The sequence below is a fragment of the Tenrec ecaudatus genome, chromosome 14 (assembly GCF_050624435.1).
Source record: "Tenrec ecaudatus isolate mTenEca1 chromosome 14, mTenEca1.hap1, whole genome shotgun sequence".
NCBI lineage: Eukaryota > Metazoa > Chordata > Mammalia > Afrosoricida > Tenrecidae > Tenrec > Tenrec ecaudatus.
Window position 1 is genome coordinate 12,728,295 of NC_134543.1, and position 12,484 is coordinate 12,740,778.

Here is a 12,484-nt window from a genome sequence, read left to right on the forward strand (position 1 = left end):
ATGGTTTGAGCCACTAAATTTTCCAGAAGGGGCCATGTCGAAGGGACAGTTAAGCGCTTGGTGGTGAATCATAAGGTTGCCAGTTTGAAGTCAGCTAGTACCTCCTTTGGGGAGAAGACTTGGCAACCTGCTTCTGCAATGATTATAGCCGAAAACTATCCTGTCATATGGGGTTGCTCTGAATTGGAGACTACTCAATGGCAGCTCTAATAGCAATAGGAAGCTAGCGCCCAGTGCAGATCCTCCAGGCTTCAAAAAGTATGCAGCTATGAGCACTCATCTTGCTTGGATCCACCATCAGTGCTCATGGGAGCAGCAGTCAAACGACACATTGCCTCGGGCCAATCTGCTGCACAAGACCTCCGCCAAGTGTTGAAGAGCAAAGCTGTCATTTTAAGGGACAAACATGTGCCGGACCCCAGCCATGATATTTTCAATGGCCTCCATGCATGTGAAAGGTGGACATTGACTAAGGAAGACCAAAGAAGGCTCGAGGCATTGGAGAAGAGTCCTGAGCGTATCACGGCTTGCCGCAAGAACAAACAACTCCGCCTTGGAAGAAGTACAGTCAAAATGCTCTTAGAAACGAGATGATGAGGCTTCCATTTCTATACTTTGGATGGGTGGTCTCTCAGGAGAGACCAGTCCCTGGGGAAGGACATCCATCCAGCTTGGTAAAGTGGAGTGAGAAAGGAAGTGCCGATGAACTGCATTCACACGGTGGCTGCAACCATGAAGGAGAATTGTGAGGCTCTCGTAGATCCAGGCAGTGTTTGGTTCTGAGTGCACAGGGTTGCTATGAGTCGAAACTGACTCAAGGACACCTACCAACGACGTGAGTACTCAGTATGTTAAGAGCATCAGTCCTTACAATCCCTGGGTGAAGTGGGAAAGTGGTCACAAGTTGACAAGAGAGCTTCTGTTGTATTTGCGTCTCTGTTTTAAGCATAGCGAAAAACAAAACAAAAACCAACCCGCTGCCATTGAGTCGATTTTGACTTATATTGACCTTACGCAAGGTTTCCGAGGCTGTAAATCCTTGTGGGAGCAGATAGCCTCCTGGTTGGCCGGCAGTGTCAGTGCGAGGCTGGAAACCAGGACTCGAACTGGTGGAGCCCTAGTTCAGCCATAGAAACTGATGCAGGGAACTGGGTTTGACTCAAACTTGTAAACTGTAAAGGAAATCAGAAGGGTGCCTGAAACAGGAAATATCACAGGTCAGGGCCCTGCTAGAAAGCAAATCTCCCTCTTATAAAACGATCCAGTCTCCTGAACCAGGCTCTCAGAAGGCTCGCTACTTGTCCTGACTCTGGTGATCACGCCACTTCATCCAATTTCTAAAAATTGGATCTGTTTAGATTTTGCTTTGTTGGCTATGACTGAACCAATTCAAGTCAGTTTGCTGCTTTGCTATAAATAATAATAAAGTGCCAGTTATTTGTGTATTGTTCTCAGCTCTATTTATGCCCTTTCATGTTTTTTTTTCCTTTTCTGCTGAGCAAAGAATCCGCGAAGTTGAGTTCTATGAAGAAGAATGCAGTATTGGGATTGAAGGAAGTCTCTTGGCAACCTGCCTCGACAGTCCGGGCTGTCTTCCCATAACCAGTATCCTAATTGTTGAGCACAACATCGTCTTTTCAAGTAGAGACATATGCTTTTTCTCAGGACAGACTGACCAAAGTCTGTGAATTAATGCATCAAGGAATGAATGAATTAGGAGAGGAAAGAGCGCACAAGAAGAAACCAACTGGAGAGGGAGAGGGCCGTCTTCCATTCTTCACCCTTGTAGCCTTGTCATCAAAATGAGGCTCTCACATTGCAAGTGCTCACTTTCAGGCTCCAAGAGGAACAAGTTCCGTAAAAGTCTATGTGAGGCGGTGAGGGGAGGGCGCTGAAGATCCCGGGCCATTCGGCCACAGGCTGCCTCCAGAGCCCAGGGATGTAGCTAAGGGGACCGTGGCCCCCAGCAGAGCCTGCCGGCCAGAATGGCATATGGACCACCACAGAGAGAACTCTGCCCTTGAGGCCGAGAGACCCCCGCCTTTCCTCAAGCTGAAGTGGCAAGGTATTGAGGTAGCAGCCAGGTGTCTTCCCACATGAATCCATGGTGGCACAGGGCAATGGGGTGCCTGCCAGTCACCGGGAGACTGAGATGGTGGAATTGGCCAAGCGGGGACCCCGGCCAGAAGGGCAAACGAGCAGCTGCAACCCAAGCAAAACTGAAGAGGAGCAAACCTGCCCAGTGCCCCAGGAAGAGGAGAAGGAGGAGGAGGTACGGGTACTGACGCTTCCCCTGCGAGCCCACTACACCATAGGGAAGATGAGGGAGTTTGCCTGTAAGGTCTGGGAGGGACCTTGGAGAGTCATCCCGTATGCTGTGCTCCTTGACTGGCTGAAGGACAATGACTATCTTTAATGCACGGCCATCGCTGGCCCAAACCCTCCTTGCAAGCTTGCTTCAAGAGCCCCTTCCCTATCCATATGGAAACTGGCAACATCTGGATCCATCTGCTTGGTTTTGTGCTGTTCCTCTTTTTGGGAATCTTGACCATGCTCAGACCAAATGTGTACTTCATGGTCCTGTTAGATCTTTCTGGGGACAGATATACTTCGGTCCTTGGCTCCGCGTGATAAAGAATTCACACCGAAGCCTGGTTTGTGATCCAAGTGAGTTTTATGAGAGTGAGAAGAAGTTTCTGGTTTACCCAGGCACCTGCAGGGCTCCTCATCCCATGCAGCTCCCTAGAAGCTGCCTGGAAAGTCACATGGTTGGCTCCAGGCTCCTGCCTTTTCAATTATCCCACAGGGAGGCGTGGTGGACGACCCTGGTCCATCCCATTGGCTGAATTGAGTTTACCTGGCTTAGATGGGCCAATCCAGGTGTAACACCTACCTAGGTGTACCACCCCTTCCTGGCCGGAAACCTGAACTTCTGAGCATGCGCAGTGTACCACTTCCTCATGGATCTATAACTGGGACTTCTGGGCATGTGTAATGGACGCCCCAGTCCCTAAGCTAAACTGGCTACAGTTCCTCTCCAGGAGAAGGTGTTTTTGGGGATGTTCTTTCTGGGTGCAGCTTTTCCTGGCTCTTCCACACTGTCTGTTGTCATCCAGAGAGTGTCTCAGACTTTTCCAAACTGGACTATTTAGGGCTCCTTCTACTGATTCTGAGGAGCTTCGTTCCCTCACTCCATTCTCTCTTCTCCATTCCTAAAGCAGGGCCTTCCTATGTCCTAGAATCAATGGCTCATTTCCCTATTAGCCCCTTACCACCTGCCTCTGTCCGCTGGACAAGTCACCTTCATCACCTGTAGCCTCTCCAGCACGCACTCTCAAGGAAATAACAAATAGCACACGGGGATGCCTCTTATTGTCCTCCCCTTGTTTTTAATTCATAATCTTGTGTGCAAGAATACAATATTCATACCATCAATAATTACCCTTACCTATTATTTACCATGGAACACCTATGAATGAAGACCAAATGAGTTGTGGGATAACATCTAGAGCACCATGCATGAAGAGGGCACAGGATTAGTGGGAAAAAAACAAACCAGGAGAGAAATAGAAGATCAAAGTGGTTGTCAAAAGAGGTCCTGAACATCGGACCTCCACTCAAGTACTCCCTCAATGCAAGAATACATTGTTATATTAAACTGACATTCCATGATGCTCACCTTCCCGACAGAATCGCTGAAAACAAAGTTGGTGCATAAGCAAATGTGGTGAAGAAAGCTGATGGTGCCCGGCTATCAAAAGATATAGCGTCTGGGGTCTTAAAGTCTTGAAGGTAAACAAGGGGCCATCTAGCTCAGAAACCACAACACCCACATGGAAGAAGCACACCAGCCTGTGTGATCATGAGGTGTCAATGGGATCAGGCATCATCAGAATGAGAAATCATATCATTGTGAATAAGTGGATTGGTGTGGAGTGGAGACCCAAAGCCCATCTGTAGGCAATTGGACATCACCTTACGGAAGGTTCAGGCGGAGGAGACGAGCCAGTCAGGGTGCAGTGTATCAATGATGAAACATACAACTTTCCTCTACTTCCTAAATGCTTCCTCCCTCCCCCTCCCACTATCATGATCCCAATTCTACCTTACAAATCTAGCTACACCAGGGGATGTACACTGGTACAGATAGGAACTGGAAACACAGGGAATCCAGGGCGGATGATCCCTTCAGGAACAGTGGTGAGGGTGGCAATGCCAGGACGGTAGAGGGAGGGCGGGGTGGAGAGGGGGAACCGATTACAAGGATCTACATATAACATCCTCCCTGGAGGATGGACAGCAGAAAAGTAGGTAAAGGGAGACGCCGGACAGTGTAAGATATGACAAAATAATAATTTATAAATTATCAAGGGTTCATGACGGAGGGGAGGGGAGGGTGAAAAGGGGAGGGAGGGGAAAAATGAGGAGCTGATGCCAGGGGCTTAGGTGGAGAGCAAATGTTTTGAGAATGATGAGGACAATGAATGTACAAATGTGCTTTATACAATTGATGAATGGATGGATTGTGATAAGAGTTGTATGAGCCCCTAATAAAATGATTAAAAAAAAAAAGAGAGGTCCTGAAACTTGCTCTTGATGAAGAGAAGCTTAAGAGACTGGAAGAATTGATGAGGTAAACCCTGAATAGAAACTTTCAAAGGATAACTCAAGATATCACTTACTATAATGAAATGCACAAAGACCTGGAGTTACAAAACCAAAAAGGAAGAGCACATCCAGTATTTCTCAAGTTGAAAAAAATGAAGAAAAATTAAGCTTTGAGTTACAATCTTGAAAGATTCTATGAGCAACTTTTTCCAACAGTTTAGTAATTTACATATCATATAATTTAATAGTTCAATCATTCAATAATATCAAGGAGAATTGTACAATCACCCCCATATCAATTTTATAGTATTCACACCCCCACCATGGTGAAATCACCTTTAAGATAATTTTTTTAATGATGCAGGATGCATCAGAAGAAGATGGAGGGGCTAAACTAATGACACTATCAATGTTACATTGAAACTAACTGTAAGGTCAGCAGTTTGAAACCACCAACCAGCTCCTAGTGATAAGTGACAGGATAAGGTTTTCTATTCCTGTGAAGATCTGCGGTCTTAAGAGACTCACAGGGGCAGTTCTATAGTGTCCTATAGGGTCCCTGTGAGTCAGTATTGATTCGGTGGCAGTGGAAGTGATGCCCTAGAGGGATGATTGACAATGTTCTCTAACATACAAGAACGTAAAATGACAAGTGAACCAAGACATATATAAACTGGAGATACAACAATGTATTTGGGGACACTTACATCTAGCCCCGGTGTAAGCACAATTAGTCTTTATGCTTGGTGCTAATCCTTATGAAGAGATCACTGAACTATGGCTATAGCAAAGTGTATTGAAGAAACTAGATGGTGCTTGGTTATCAGAAACAATAGTGCTTGGGGTCTTAAAGGTTTGCCTTCAAACAAGCAGCCATCTAAGTGAGGTGTCAATTACGTCCTCGTGGGAGAAGTACACCAGCTTGTGTGACCTAAGGATTGTAAATAATAAAATCCAAATCCAAAGGAGGGAACGGTATCAGAGCTTCAATTACGAACACCTGCTTTTCCAAAGGCTGTGGAAGTCCAAAATCCATTTGCTGGGTCCACACATGGATCAAGTCCCGAGTGACTCCCTGCTGATCACAGTGGAGAGAGGTGACTAGCCCTGTTATCAGATCGAGAGAATTTTAGGGTCAATTGTGGCCCCCCCACAATTAAGTTAAAGTGTAATGTCTTCTCATTTGATCTCCTTTTTGGCCCATTTTAAAGTTGTTTCAGTTTGTTTGCTTTTTTAAGTGAAGGGGAAATGCACATAGATTAAGTATCTGATAATGGACCAGGGGTCTGCATAGCCTTGCGATCATGCCGAGTGCATCGAAAAGTGGATTATTGCAGATGCAGCTAGGTTAAAATTAACATCGAATCATTTGATCTCCCTTAGGGTTAACTTTAAATTTGATCTAGTTTTAATATTTTCTGTTTTCTTTTTGGTTGAGGTTTTAATCTCTTTTACTTCGTTATTGTTGTTGTGTTTTTTAATGTTTTTGCTGTCTATGAAATCCAGGATAGGTAAATCTACAGAGACAGTAACTGGGTTAATGGTTCCTTGGGGAAGGTTGTGGGGAAATGAGGAGCTAATAACCATGAGTAAAATAATGAAGAAAATGTTCGGTTGTGGTAATGATTGTACAACTCTTGTTTGTGTGATTGAACTATTGAATTGTGCAATATGTGAATTATATGCAAAACTGTTTTTTCTTTCTTTAAAGGAAGAAGATGGAAAGGGTATAGAATCACCATACCAAAAAGAATCGGTCAATCAATGTTCAATGATGTTCAAGAAGTGTATATGAGCAATAATCATTGGCACTGAAGGAAGAGGTTCAAGATGTGTTGAAGGAATTAGTTAAAAACAAGATTCTGTGGGCAAAATATTGGATGATGCAGGAAGCGTCATAAGGAGATACAAGGAATGTACTGTCACCATATCCCTGTCCCCCAAACAAGAAAGAGTCCATACTCAACCATTTTAAGAGACAGCATCTGATCAAGACACAATGATGACGAAGGAAGAAGTCCAAGCTGCACTGAGATCATCAGACAACAACAGGGCTCTCGGAACTGACAGAACACCAGCAGAAACGTTTCAACAGGCTGCTGAAACACTAGAAGCACTCATTCCTCGATGCCAAGCAATTTGGAAGACAGGTACTTGGTCAACTAACTGGAAGAGATCCAGTTGCCCATTTGTACCCATTCCAAAGAAAGGTGACCCCATAGAATGTGGGCACTGTCAAACGATATTATTAATATCACATGCAATTAATATTTTGCTGAAGATCACTTAACACCAGTTGCAACAGTACACTGACAGCTGCTACCAATTCAAGCCAGATTCAGAAGAGGACATGGAACCAGGATATCATTGCTGATATCAGATGGAAGGCATAGAACAGAATTTGGAATTCTCAGGCCCTGCAGATAGAATAGCATAGAATACCACAAAGCTGTTAGCTTGAATTTTGATTGACTTTATAAACTATGTTAAACCTTGTGAAGAATTGGAATTCCAGAACACTGCTTTGTACTTCGTGTACAATGTCTCCATCAGAGGCTGCTGGGCACTCCATTGCACTCCTGGATAAGCCCACCCCGGGTGAGAATCAGTGTTGTCCAGTCTGTCACCATGGGCTCTTCTATTACTGTGAGACTCCACTGGGTGGTGGAACCAGTGTTTTAGGTTCCTCCCAGGTTGCTAATGTTGAGAATATACACATCAGAACATATACCAATTCAACAATTTCTACAAACACAAGTCTGACATCGGTGACACTCTCCAAGTTGTGCTACCATCCCCGCTCTCCTTTTTCCTGATCGTTCCTCCACCCTAACGTGAATTCTGTGTCCCCACTGTCTTTTATCTCACCTGTTAGGTTGCTGTTGTCAATTTGATCTCATAGAGATAATTCCTAAAAGAGCGCAATATTCAACGCAGATATATTAGTTAAGCTGAACTACTCCCTGGTTTTCGTGAGACATCAGAGGATATTTTGAGGTTAAGGTTGTTTCAGAGCAATGGTTTGGGGGATTTGTCTAGCCTCCAAGGTCCTATGAGCATTCCAAATTCTGTTCTTCATTTCCCCACTTTGGATCAGAATTCGTCACTAAAATTTTTGATCAAAGCACTCAGTAAGGTAGTCAGACGCCATCCAGTTTTGGTGTCAGGGCAAAGAAGCAGCCGTTTCTCATCCCCTGTCCTTCACGGTCCTGAGCCAGGCAGTTACTAGAGTGATTGCTGGCAGGAACCTCAGCACTGGAACCAGAAAGTGAGTCTGGGTCCAGGCCACCTGGTACTCATTACCTTTGTGATGTCAGAGTAGAAGAGACCATTGTCTGCCTAGAGCCACGGTTCTCAACCTGTGGATTGTGATCCCTTTGGGGGTCAAATGACCTTTTCACAGGGGTCTCCTGATTCATCACTGTAGCGAAATTACACTTTTGAAGTAGCAATGAAAATAATTTTATGGTTGGGGGGTCACCACAACATGAGGAACTATATTAAAGGGTCACGGCATTAGGAAAGTTGAGAACCACTTGCCTAGAAGGATCCCTAAACAGGGTCTGCATCCCTCAGGGGGCAGAACAGTGTCCAGAATGCTAGGACGTTTATGGATCAGTGTCTGGAGTACACGTGGGTGGAGACCAACCTTAGCTGAGTCCCACAGGCTCAGGAGGCGACAGTGCCACTGTTTCAGGGGACCGAGATGGGATTAGTGAATGTCTGTACATAGAACTATTGAATTTTCCCACCCCGCCCCACGTCGGAAGCTCCCGGGAAGATGCCGTGAGATTCCACTCTAAAAATAAAACAGATGGAGTGAAATCAGCATATCCTAGGATTCCCAGGCATTTGAAGGGATTCCCCACCAAAACCAGATACATTTTTCAAACTCTTCTGTTTGGATGGCTGACAGCACCTCCCTTGTTTTTTCTTCACTTCTTCCACATTGTCAAATGGCTGTTCTTTCATGTCCCTCTCTATTTGTAGAAACAAAAAGAAGTAGCAGAGTGAGGTCAGGTGAGTCAGGTGCATGGGGCAAGAGAGGTATGCTGTTTTTTTGCCAAAACTGGTGCGCGGAGATAACTGAGAGAGCAGGTACATTGCCATGGTGGCAAAACCAGCCCCCGTCTGCCACAAATCAGGCCTTTTTGGTTTCACACTGTGATGCAATCTTTTCAGAACCTCTACATAGAAAGCTTGATGAACAGTCTGACCTGGTGGAATGAACTCCAAATGCACTGTTCCCCTCACATAAAATAAAAAACAAACAAATGAGCATTGGGTTTTAGGGGAATACCTCCTCATGGATTCTTCTGCAGTCTTCCTTATTCAACGTCCAACTTTCACACGCATACTCTGTACATGTTGTCAGAAGAGATCAGTCCCTGGAGATAGACATCATGCTGCGTAAAGTTTAGGGGCAGCTGGAGAGAGGACGACCCTCAGCGAGATGGATTGACACGGAGCTGTAACATGGGCTGCAGCACAGGGACGGTTATGAAGAGGATGCAGCAGAGGGCAGGCTTCGTTCTGCTGTGGATACGGTCGCTTTGGGTTAGAACCGCCTTGATGGCCCCTAACAGCAACATCGAGCCGATTCTGACTCGTCACAGCACAGTGAGACAGAGTAGAACCACTCCTAAGGGTTTCTGAGGTTGTACATCACTGTGGGAGCGGAGAACTTCCTCTACCTCCCTTGAACTGGCTGGTGATTTTGAACTGTTATCCAGTCCATAACCTACGATTTCACTCAAACCAACCAGCCAAACCAAGTTCACTGCCATAATGTCAATTCCAACCCATAGCAACCCCTTAGGACATGGTAGAACCGGCTCCTGCGGGCTCCCAAGACCGTAAACTATCAGGGTGTCAATAGCCTTGCCTTTCTCCTGTTATGCCACCCTCCCTCACTGCCACCTAGTTGATTCCAACTCATAGTGACCTTACAGGACCAAGAAGAACTGCCCCTGTGGGTTTCCGGGTGGGTGACTCTTTATGGGAGTAGAAAGCTTCATCTTTCTCCCAAGGAATGCCTGTCAGCAACTCAACGCTTAATTCATTACATCACCAGGGCTCCTAAATTCAGAATCTCAGGGAAGGTCAAATTCAAAGATAAACAAGACTTCCTGTCATTGACTTTAATGGTGTATGAATTGATTTAAATAAAATAAGGGGTCAAAAGAGGCTCCTGGAGAAGAAAGGATGGGAGAGCCCAGTCTAACAGGACTTCGCTGGGGACCTCAGTAACCTCCTGTATTCCCCAATCAGATATTCTCAGAAACATCCTCTCATGAGAAGGAAATAAACAGAGTTAGAAAGAGGAAGTTTAGGTAACACTTCTAAGCAGTTAACTTTGTGCTTTTCTGCTATCAGTACCCTTGATCTCTTCTTCACCAAGTAATTCTCCATCGTGTCAGAGAAACCACAACAAAGCAGGGTCTCTTTAAGATAAAGAAGCTCTCAAAGAGGAGACTGGGGTGGTTGTTCTTAAGTGCCATGAAGTCAGTTTCAATTCATAGAGACTCTCTGTGCAAGAGAACAAACACTCACACTTGTTCCTGTGCTTGAGTACATTGCTGCCGCCACTGTCAATCCATCTCAGTGAGGGCCTTCCTCTCTCTCACTGCCCCTCAACTTTGCAAGAAAAGATTTCCTTCTCCAGGGGCTGGTCCCGTCTTACAACATGTCCAAAGCATGGGAGAAGAAGCCTTGCCAACCTAGCGTCCAAGGAGCATTCTTCCTCTACTTCTTCCAAGACCCATTTGTTTATTCTTTTGGCAGGCCGTGGGACTTCCAATATTCTTCTCCAGCACTGTCCTTCAAAAGCTTTGACTCTTCTTCTTTGCTCTTCTGGCTTCCTGATTCAGGAAATTGAAAATACCATGGCTCAGTTCTCAAAATAACATCCCTCACTCTTAATTCTCTCAAACTGACCAACAATTATATAACTATCACCATCGTCATCATTTTTAAAAGATCATTTTATTGAGGGCTCTTACAGCCTTTATAACAATCCATACACCAGTTGTATCAAGCATATTTGTACAGATGTTGCCATCATCATTTTCTAAACATTTAGTTTCTATTCGAGCCCTTGGTATCAGCTAAGCACTAACAACTAGCAATGCATCTTGATTGTATGTTTGATCAATTTGATTTCTGTGTGCTCCACCTGGAGAAGTCCATGTGTAGAGTCGCCTTTTTGTTATTGATAAAGGTATTTGCGATGAACAAGTTGTTGGTCTTGCAAGATCCTGTTATATGATCTCCAGCTCTGTTTCTATCACTAAGACCATATTTTCGAACTACCGTTGGTTCCTCTCTGTTTCCAACGTTTGGATTTGAATCGTAAATTATTGATGCATCTTGATTGCATGCTTGTTCAATTTTTGACTAAGAATATTGGTAGAATTCTTCAGTGTCATCACTAACTTTTGTGGTTTAGACTTTCAGAATGTGAAAATGCCTCAAAGCTATGTAAGAGGTTTTCAGCGGCTTCTTTCCCCCAAATGAGGAGCTAAGTCCTTCTTTGTTGTCTGTTCTTAGTCTGGAAGCTCCAATGGAACCGGTACACTTTGGGTGACCCTGCTGTCATTTGAAATACCGGTGACACACGTCACCACAGTACAACAAACTGACAGACAAGGGGTGGTTACATGCATGCTAAAGTTGGACATTGAATAAGGAAGACTGTAGAAGAATAGATACATCCAAATTGTGGAGCTGGAAGAATATCGAAAGTACTGTGAATTGTGAAAAGGACAAACCGATCCGTATTGGAAGAAGTAGACCAGATCACTCCTTAGAGACAAGGATGGCAAGACTTTGTCTTACAGCCTTGTGACACATTGTCAGGAGAGGCCAGTCCCTGGAGAAGGACATCATGTTTGGTAAAGTGGAAAGGCAGCAAAAAAGAAGAAAGCTCTCGATGAGATGAACTGACACAGTGGCTGCATAAATGGCCTTGGGCACAGGAACCATTGTGAGGATGGCACAGGACCTTGCCGTGTTTCATTCAGTTGAGCATAGAGTTGCCATGGTTCAGAACCAACTCAATGGCACCTAACAACAGCAGCAACAACTTTTGCGGTTGGTGCATACATGTGAATAATAATTGTATTGATCGGGTTTCCTCAAATGCCAATAGATGTGGTCCGATCACCGACAGCATTGTACTTCAGTATTGATTCTGCAATGCCCTTTTTATCAGTGAACACCACGCCATTCCTCTTGATTGTGTCATTCCAAGAGTACGAAATCACATTATTTTCTGATTCAAAATGGCCAATACCAATCTATTTCAGCTCACTAATATCTGGAATATCAATCTTTATGTGTTCCAGTTCATTTTTGATGACTTCCGATTTTCCTAGATTCATACTACACACATTCCAAGTTCTCATCATGAGCTGATTTTTGTAGCTGTTTCTCCTTACGTCGTGTCAAGCTCCATCAGCAAACCAAGATCCCAAAGGCTCCCCTCCTGTGGGCTTTATGCAACTCACATCACCACAGTCAACTCCATCTGAGAACCCAGCTCCTCCTCAGTCACTTTTCCAGTGTCTCCCACCCAAGGGGCTGGCACTCTCTCCGACAACGTTCTGCTTCCATTCATAAGGTCTTTGGGGAAGCTGTGCACAAGGCTTTCAGTGGCTACTTCCTGCAACTGGGCACTCAATTCTTTCTTTGTTGTCTGTTCTTAGTCTGGAAGCTCCTCTGAAACCTGCTTCCTTTGAGTGACCCTTCTGACATTTGAAATACCAGTGACACAGCTTCCAGCAACACACAAGCCACCATGGGACTGCAAACTGACAAAGTGTGGGTACTTCAAGATAGGTTTTGAAATGTCCTTTTTGAGGAGGAGTCCAACACC

At 44.8% G+C, this 12,484-nt stretch overlaps 1 pseudogene; it reads left to right on the forward strand.

Annotated features, from left to right (window-relative positions):
• Nucleotides 1-2,104: 2,104 nt before the first annotated feature.
• Nucleotides 2,105-2,631, forward strand: LOC142426185 (adiponectin receptor protein 1 pseudogene; annotated as a pseudogene).
• Nucleotides 2,632-12,484: the final 9,853 nt, after the last annotated feature.